The sequence below is a fragment of the Chinchilla lanigera genome, unplaced genomic scaffold, assembly GCF_000276665.1.
Source record: "Chinchilla lanigera isolate Chin_1 unplaced genomic scaffold, ChiLan1.0 scaffold00115, whole genome shotgun sequence".
NCBI lineage: Eukaryota > Metazoa > Chordata > Mammalia > Rodentia > Chinchillidae > Chinchilla > Chinchilla lanigera.
This window is the reverse complement of record NW_004955516.1, coordinates 2151524-2158590: the sequence shown is the minus strand read 5'-3', so window position 1 is coordinate 2158590 and position 7067 is coordinate 2151524. Positions and strand designations below refer to the sequence as shown.

Sequence of the window (7067 nt, the reverse complement as noted above, 5' to 3'; positions counted from 1 at the left end):
CTGGTATCCCTCTTAAATTTCCTCACCACAGAATAAAACCACTCTATCAAGGGGCAAATCCTTTGCATAAAGCTCCCAATCTACGGTGGACTCTGTTATATACTGTATATCTTGCTTCTGTGGTTAAAGGTACCAAATTAATAGTTACCACAGTTTGACAGTTTCTAAGATGTGCTTGATGCTATTGTTATTGCTAATTGTACCACTTTTTTGAGCTTAAATGCACTTTATTTTCAGACAAGCTACATAACATGTTTTTCCCCTTAAAAGCAATGCCTCCACTCCAAATAAAACATGGTCAAAATAAATGAAGCATTCAAGATGACATCAATCCCATTTGTCTAAAATCCTTGTGTTGTGTGGATGACAAGCAGCAGCCAGTTATGACAAATGATAGATCCAAGGTAACCATTGAATCCATTAACATTTTTCCATTTCTAAACCATCCTTAAAGAAAATCATAAATGGGTCACATCATCCTCACAGTAGTCCAGGAGAGCAACCATGCGATCTGTATTCATGTTTGCACCAGTAAAGAACTGATAGTTTTTGAAATTAGCAAGGATGTGCTTGATTTGTTCTGCAGCCCCTGTCATAAATGGTTTTACTCTTTCTGTTTTTTGTTCTTCAAGTTTGCCTTTGATTGATTTCATGTAGTCTTTGATGTACTTCTTGTAGGCCTCTTTTGTGAAGCTGGTTTCCTACAAGTGGTGGTTTACGATAATGTCCACACCAGTGATGGCTGTGCTTTCAGTGCCCTCACCCTCCAGGCCTTCAGCGGAGGCGTTCCCACCAATGAGTGAGTCATCGATGTTACCCTCTGTTCTACTGACCATCTTGCCCTCCACCTCCAGGCACAGCCCATTCACAATCTCCTGGATCTTGTAAATGTCAGAGAACATCTCATCGTGGCTGATGAGGTCCTGGTAGACAATAATGGTGGTGGCTGAGGGAGACGGTGGCTGTGCAAACTTAGCAGGAGCTGGGAGCTCAGAGCAAGCATGGTTAAACCAGGGCAGTGCTTGGGGTGGGACAGGGACAGGGGGCGGAAAGCTGTACCACTTAATCTAGGATGTCATATCTGTTGTAATCAATTTTTCTCCCTTGTATAGCAACACTGAGAAGACCTGGGGTAATAACTATCACCATAGTCTTGTACAAAAGTACAAGGGACTGAGCCAAATGGATACCAACATATCAGCATTAATAAATTGGGAAGGTAAGAAATTGGGACAGATGGAAAAATCAAGAAACTCCTACACTAAAAAGACATCCCTGAAGAGCAGACATTTCCTAGGGAGGTCTTGATAGTATCTATTATAAAATCATACAATAATCAAGGACAAAAAAATTTAAAAATGGAAAACAATACAGAGCAAAATGCAACCCTAGACCTCCAGCCTAACCAGAACAACTCCAGGGGACAATGAGATAGAGGAAAATCAAAGTCACAAACATCATATTTCTCAAATGATAGCATCTTAGTTACTTTTCTCATTGCTTGGAAAAAATATCTCATACACAGAGTTAAAGAGGGAAAGGTTTATTTAGGTTACAGTTTGTAGAGGTTTCAGTCCATAATCAGTTGGTTCCAAGGCATGGTGGCATGGCAGAGGGTCAACAGTTTATAGTGGTAGAAGACAGCAAAAGCAGCCAGAGCAAAAAGGGGGAAACAAACCTCTTTCTGTCTTTTTTATCTTATCCAGACTTCTGGGATTAGGGTGGTAACAATCAAATCAGTGGAATGATCCAGCAATCACCCAGTTTTAATCCCAGCAACCTTAATCCCAGCATTGCACTATGAGTCAGTCACAAATTCTAGATTCAGCTGCCTCTGAGAAGCCTGCCCCTCATGACTGTATGAGGTTTTGGGGAGCACATCCAGACATAATCTGTAACATTCCACCCCTGACCAACCAAAGACTTATGTACATCCCTTTATGCAAAAGATACTTAGTCCATCTCTAAGAGTTGCCAAAGTCCTAAAAGTTTGAGCATTGCTTAAAGGTCCAAGTCCCAAATCTCCTCCAAGATGTAAGGCAAACTCTTAGCTGTGAACCACTGTAAAAAGGAAGCAAAGCTAAACACTTCCAACATTCAATGGCATTACAAAAGTTACAAACACGGAGATAGAAAAGATAAAAGTTATCCTTACAAAAGTTACAAACACAGACATAGAAAAGATTGGGACCAAAGTAAGTCAAAAATCAAGCAGGGCAAACATTAAGTCCTGTAGTTCCGTGTGCAGCATCTGAGACAATCTGTGGAAAGTTGTGAGCTCCAAAGGGCTTTGGTGGCTCCATCCCTATGGCATTTCTGGTGGTAGTAGTTCACATGGTTTCTCTCTTAGTCCTGCTTTGCTCCCTCCTTGCGGGTTTCCTTAGATGATACATGTTCCTGGCTTTTCCAAACTTCTGGGATCTCCACAGTACCTTTGATTTCACATACATAGCTTCACATATTTTCCTGTCAGGGGAACATTGCCTGGCCTCTCTGGCCTTCTTCTGAAATATGTAGGGGAGCCTTCCTGACCCCATAACCTTGCCTTCTGCGTATTCCTAAAATAAGCAACATGTTGATAATGCGAAGGTCCACCGCCAGCTAGAGCAGTAACCAGGCCTTCCTCTCTCTTGGCTATAGGGGTCGAGGGCTTGGATAGCTGAGCAATCTGAATTCAATTTTGAGAAGCAAATTCTCTATGCTGTTGCCACTCTGGAACATGGTGCAGCCACTGCCATTTTGGAACATGGTGTGGCTTCCATCATTCTGGAACATGGTGTGACTGCCACCATTCTGGAACATGGTGGAGCCTATGCCATTCTAGAACATGATGCCACTGGTTTTCCTGTCAAAGCAGTCTTTCACTTTTGCAATTTTGGGGCTGCAAAGGGTAGAGTTCTGCTGGTTCTTGTGATGCCTTCAGGCCACCTTTCCTATTCTCTTGTTCCTCCTCAGCAATTGAGACTATCTCATTTACTCTATCTTTGTAGTCTGCAGCTTTATTGGAGCTTCCTTTCTGGCCATACTCACAACATTTTAAATCATTCTGTTAGGTTCTTTGCCCCTGATTCTCAACATAGACTAGCTAAAAGCCCCCAGTAGTAACTATGCCACTGCCTCACCATTTGACTGCCTTAACATTTCTTCTACAAAATCGATTAGTCCACCATCTTTAACCCCAGTCTCAGGCAAAGTCTCTGGACATGAGCAAAATGTAAACAAAATTTCTACCACACCATAACACTCATCATCTGAGTTCAACAGCCAGTGCTGTCCGTCTTCCCAGCAGAAACTTCCTGAGCTTGGTCTTTAGTGGATGGATTTCTATGAGCCTTCTGGTTTTCTGAGCCTTCACCAACATCTCCCATCCAAAACAGTCTAAGACATTCCAGCTCTGCTTTTTCAGGTTGCATTTCTGAACCTTTTCAATCTCTTCCCACAAGCCATTCCCAAAGACTCTTGAACCACATGGTCGGATGTAGTCACAGAAGTGACTTCACTTTTCTATTACCAAACTTTGTCTTGGCTACTGTTCTTTCATTGTTGAGAAACACACAAACTTAAAGAAGGAAAGGTTTATTTAACTCACGGTTTGTGGCAGTTTCCGTCTGTAATTTGCTGGCTCCAAAACAAAGTTACACAGGGAAGAGGGGCAACAGTTCATGGTGGCAGAAGACAGTAAAAGAAACAAGAGCTAAAAGGGGGATATAAACCAACATTTCTGCCCCTTTTATTTTATCCAGACTTCTGGGATTAGGGCAGTGCCAAAGCAATCAATGCAGTGATCCATCAGTCACCCACCTTTAATCTCATCACCCTTAATCCCAGCATTGTATTATGAATCAGTCATAAACTCTAGATTCAGCTATATCTGACAGGCCCACACACCATGGGTTCATGAGGCTTTGGGGGAAAGTCTAGAAACAAGCCATAACAGATTGCAACAGAAATAAAGAAACAGATCCTTGAGACTATAGAAGAAATCAGATCAGAAATAATCTCTCAGGTAAAAAAAGAGATAATAACCATAATGAAGGACTTCCTCAGCAAATGTAGAGTAGACATAAATTAAAAATAGAAGAGCATAGGAAAATGATGGAAATCATAAATACTCAACATAGGAAAGAAATGGAATGCTTGAAACAGATTCAAAATGATATCCAGGAAATTAAAAATTCAAATAAAAGTTTGCAAAACCACATGAATGAACATGAAGATACAATATCAGACCTAGACAACAGGATTGTGGCTAGTGATCATGAAAGGAAAGGTGTCTTAAAAATAACAAGGGAGCAGGAAAAATAATTCAACAGCTGCAAGATAATTCAAAGAACAGCATAATATTGATTAGAGTCAATGAAAAAGTAGGAGTCAGCACAAATAACATAAAAAGCTCTCTCACACAAAACCAATAGAAAAGAATTTAAAAAATAAAAGCAAAGAAAGAAAAAGGGAAAAACTTAAAAAACACACAAATTTTCACAACTTGACAATTTAGTCTGCAAATGCAATAAGGTATACATATATAATACCGGTGTGGCTCTGTTCTTTAAGTTAAGAAGGGTACAATGCAGGCTCAAGTAAAAACAAACTACCCCTCCTGTCCCCTCTTTACAGACATAATGGAAGAAATTGCCCAAGCATGGAAAATGAATTAGACACACAAATAAATAAGGCACTCCAATTAGCCATGAACAAAACAAATCTATACCAAGGCATATAATAAGATCCCAGGAATTCAGAGAAAGAACAGAATGTTAAAAGGTGTTAGAGAAAAGAAACAGATCACCTATAAAGTAAAGCCCATCAGAATCATAGCAGACTTCTCAACACTAGCCCTAAAGTCAAGAAAAGCTGGGAAAGAAGTATTTCAAGTCCTGAAAGAAAACAACTTCCAACCTGGATTGATGTAACCTGCAACACTATCTTTCAAAATCAAAGGAGAAACAAGTTACTTCCATGAAAAAGAACTGAAGAAATTCATGATTGCAAACTAGCTCTACAACATACACTAAAGGACATTCTAGAAAGACATAAAATGACCACAATTCTAAGAACACCAATAGAAAGAAACCAACAGGTTTAGAAAGCAATTAAACAGAGGGAGAAAACATGGAACCAGCAGCAGGAAAATAGTATGACAAAGATAAGCAGACACATGTAAGTTGTAACCGTCAATGTAAATGGTCTCAATTCATCAATCAAAAGATACAGACTGGTAGAATGGATCAAGAAACAAAATCCAACCATATGTTATATACAACAAACACATTTTACTCAAAAATCTCATAGGATGAAAGTCAAACATGGAAAACAATATTCCACATGACAGGGACTCAGAAAAAAGCAGAGAGAGTGATTCTATTTGCAGACCAAGAATGATCAAACCAAGAATGATCAAAGGAGATAAAGAAGGTCACTACATAATTGTTAAGTGAAAACATCAAGAAAAAGAGATAACAATCAGAAATATATATGCATTCAATATAGGAGCACCCAATTATATAAAATTAATATTAATGGACATGAAAAATCAAATAAGCACTAGCATAACTGTAATGGGGGAGCTTAATACCAGACTGTACAGATAGATCAACCAAAGTCAGCAAAGGAATACCAGAACTGAACCAAACCTTTAAATAAATGGACTTAGTAGTTGTCTACAGAGTATTTCACCTCATAAAATTACAATACCCATTTTTCTCTGCTGCACATAGGATGTTCTCAGAAATAGACCACATACTAGCCAATAGAATATGTTTAAGTATATGTAAAGGAATTGAAATTATCTCAAGAATATTATTTGACCATGGTGCAATGAAATTGGAAATCAATGGTAAAAGACACCACAAAAAATCCTTAAATACATGGAAATTAAATAACACCATCCTGAGCAACCAATGGGTCACAGGAGAAATTAAAGCAGAAATTAAACAATAACAACAATAAAGTGACATTGCCAATACAACATACTGGAACTTATGGGATACAGTGAAAGCAATCCTAAGAGGAAAATTTATAGCAGTGAACTCTCACATAAGGAAAACAGAGTGAGCTCAAATAAACAACCTAATATTGTACTTCATGCTTCTAGAAAAAGAAAAACAATTTAAACCCTAAGCTCATTCAAGGGAGAAAAGTATAAAGATCAGAGCAGAAATTACTGCAATTGGACTAAAAATCAATGAATCAAAGAGTTGGTTCTTCAAAAGAATAAATAAAATTGATAAACTCTTAGTCAACCATATAAAAAATAGAAAAAGATTCAAATTCATGCAATTAGAAATAAAGAGGGCGAAATCAGCAAAAATCCTGTGGAAATTCAAATCATCAATATGTACTTCAAGAATCTTTACTCTGTTAAGATGGAAAACAGAAGAAATGAACAGCTTTCTAGATATATATGAATTGCCACAGTTGAATCAAAAGATATAAAAATTATAACTAATCCTATATCAGTTAATGAAATTGAAAATTTAATTATAAACTTACCAACAAAGAAAAGCCCAGGTCCAGATGGATTCACTGCTGTATTCTACAAGAAACTTAGAGATGATCTATTGAAATTACTGATGAAACTAATGAAATTGAAAGGGAAGCAATACTCCCTAACTCATCACCGGAAGCAAGTATTACCCTGACATGAAAACTGGAGAAATACTCAATCAAAAAGAGAACTACCGGTCAGTCTCCCTAATGAATAGATACACAAAAATCCTTAATAAGATATTAGCAAGCAGAATGTAGCAAATCACCAAGAAGATTATACACTATGACCAGGTGGGATTCATCCCAGGAATGCAGGAATAGTTGAATGTATGCAAATCAATAAATATAATATACCATATCAATAAAGCCAAAAATAAAAATCACATGATCTTCTCGATAGATACAGAAAAAGCATTTGACAAAGTCCAATACCCACTCATAATAAAAACCCTATGGAAAATTGGAATAGGTAGTCTTTATGTCAATCTGATAAAAGCCATCTATGACAAACCAACAACCAACATCATCCTAAATGGTCAAAACTGAAAACTTTCACTCTTAAATCACGAACAAAGCAA

At 37.9% G+C, this 7067-nt stretch overlaps 1 pseudogene; it reads right to left on the bottom strand.

The window, feature by feature from the left end:
* Positions 1 to 315: 315 nt before the first annotated feature.
* On the bottom strand, positions 316 to 932 carry LOC102008973 (annotated as a pseudogene).
* Positions 933 to 7067: the final 6135 nt, after the last annotated feature.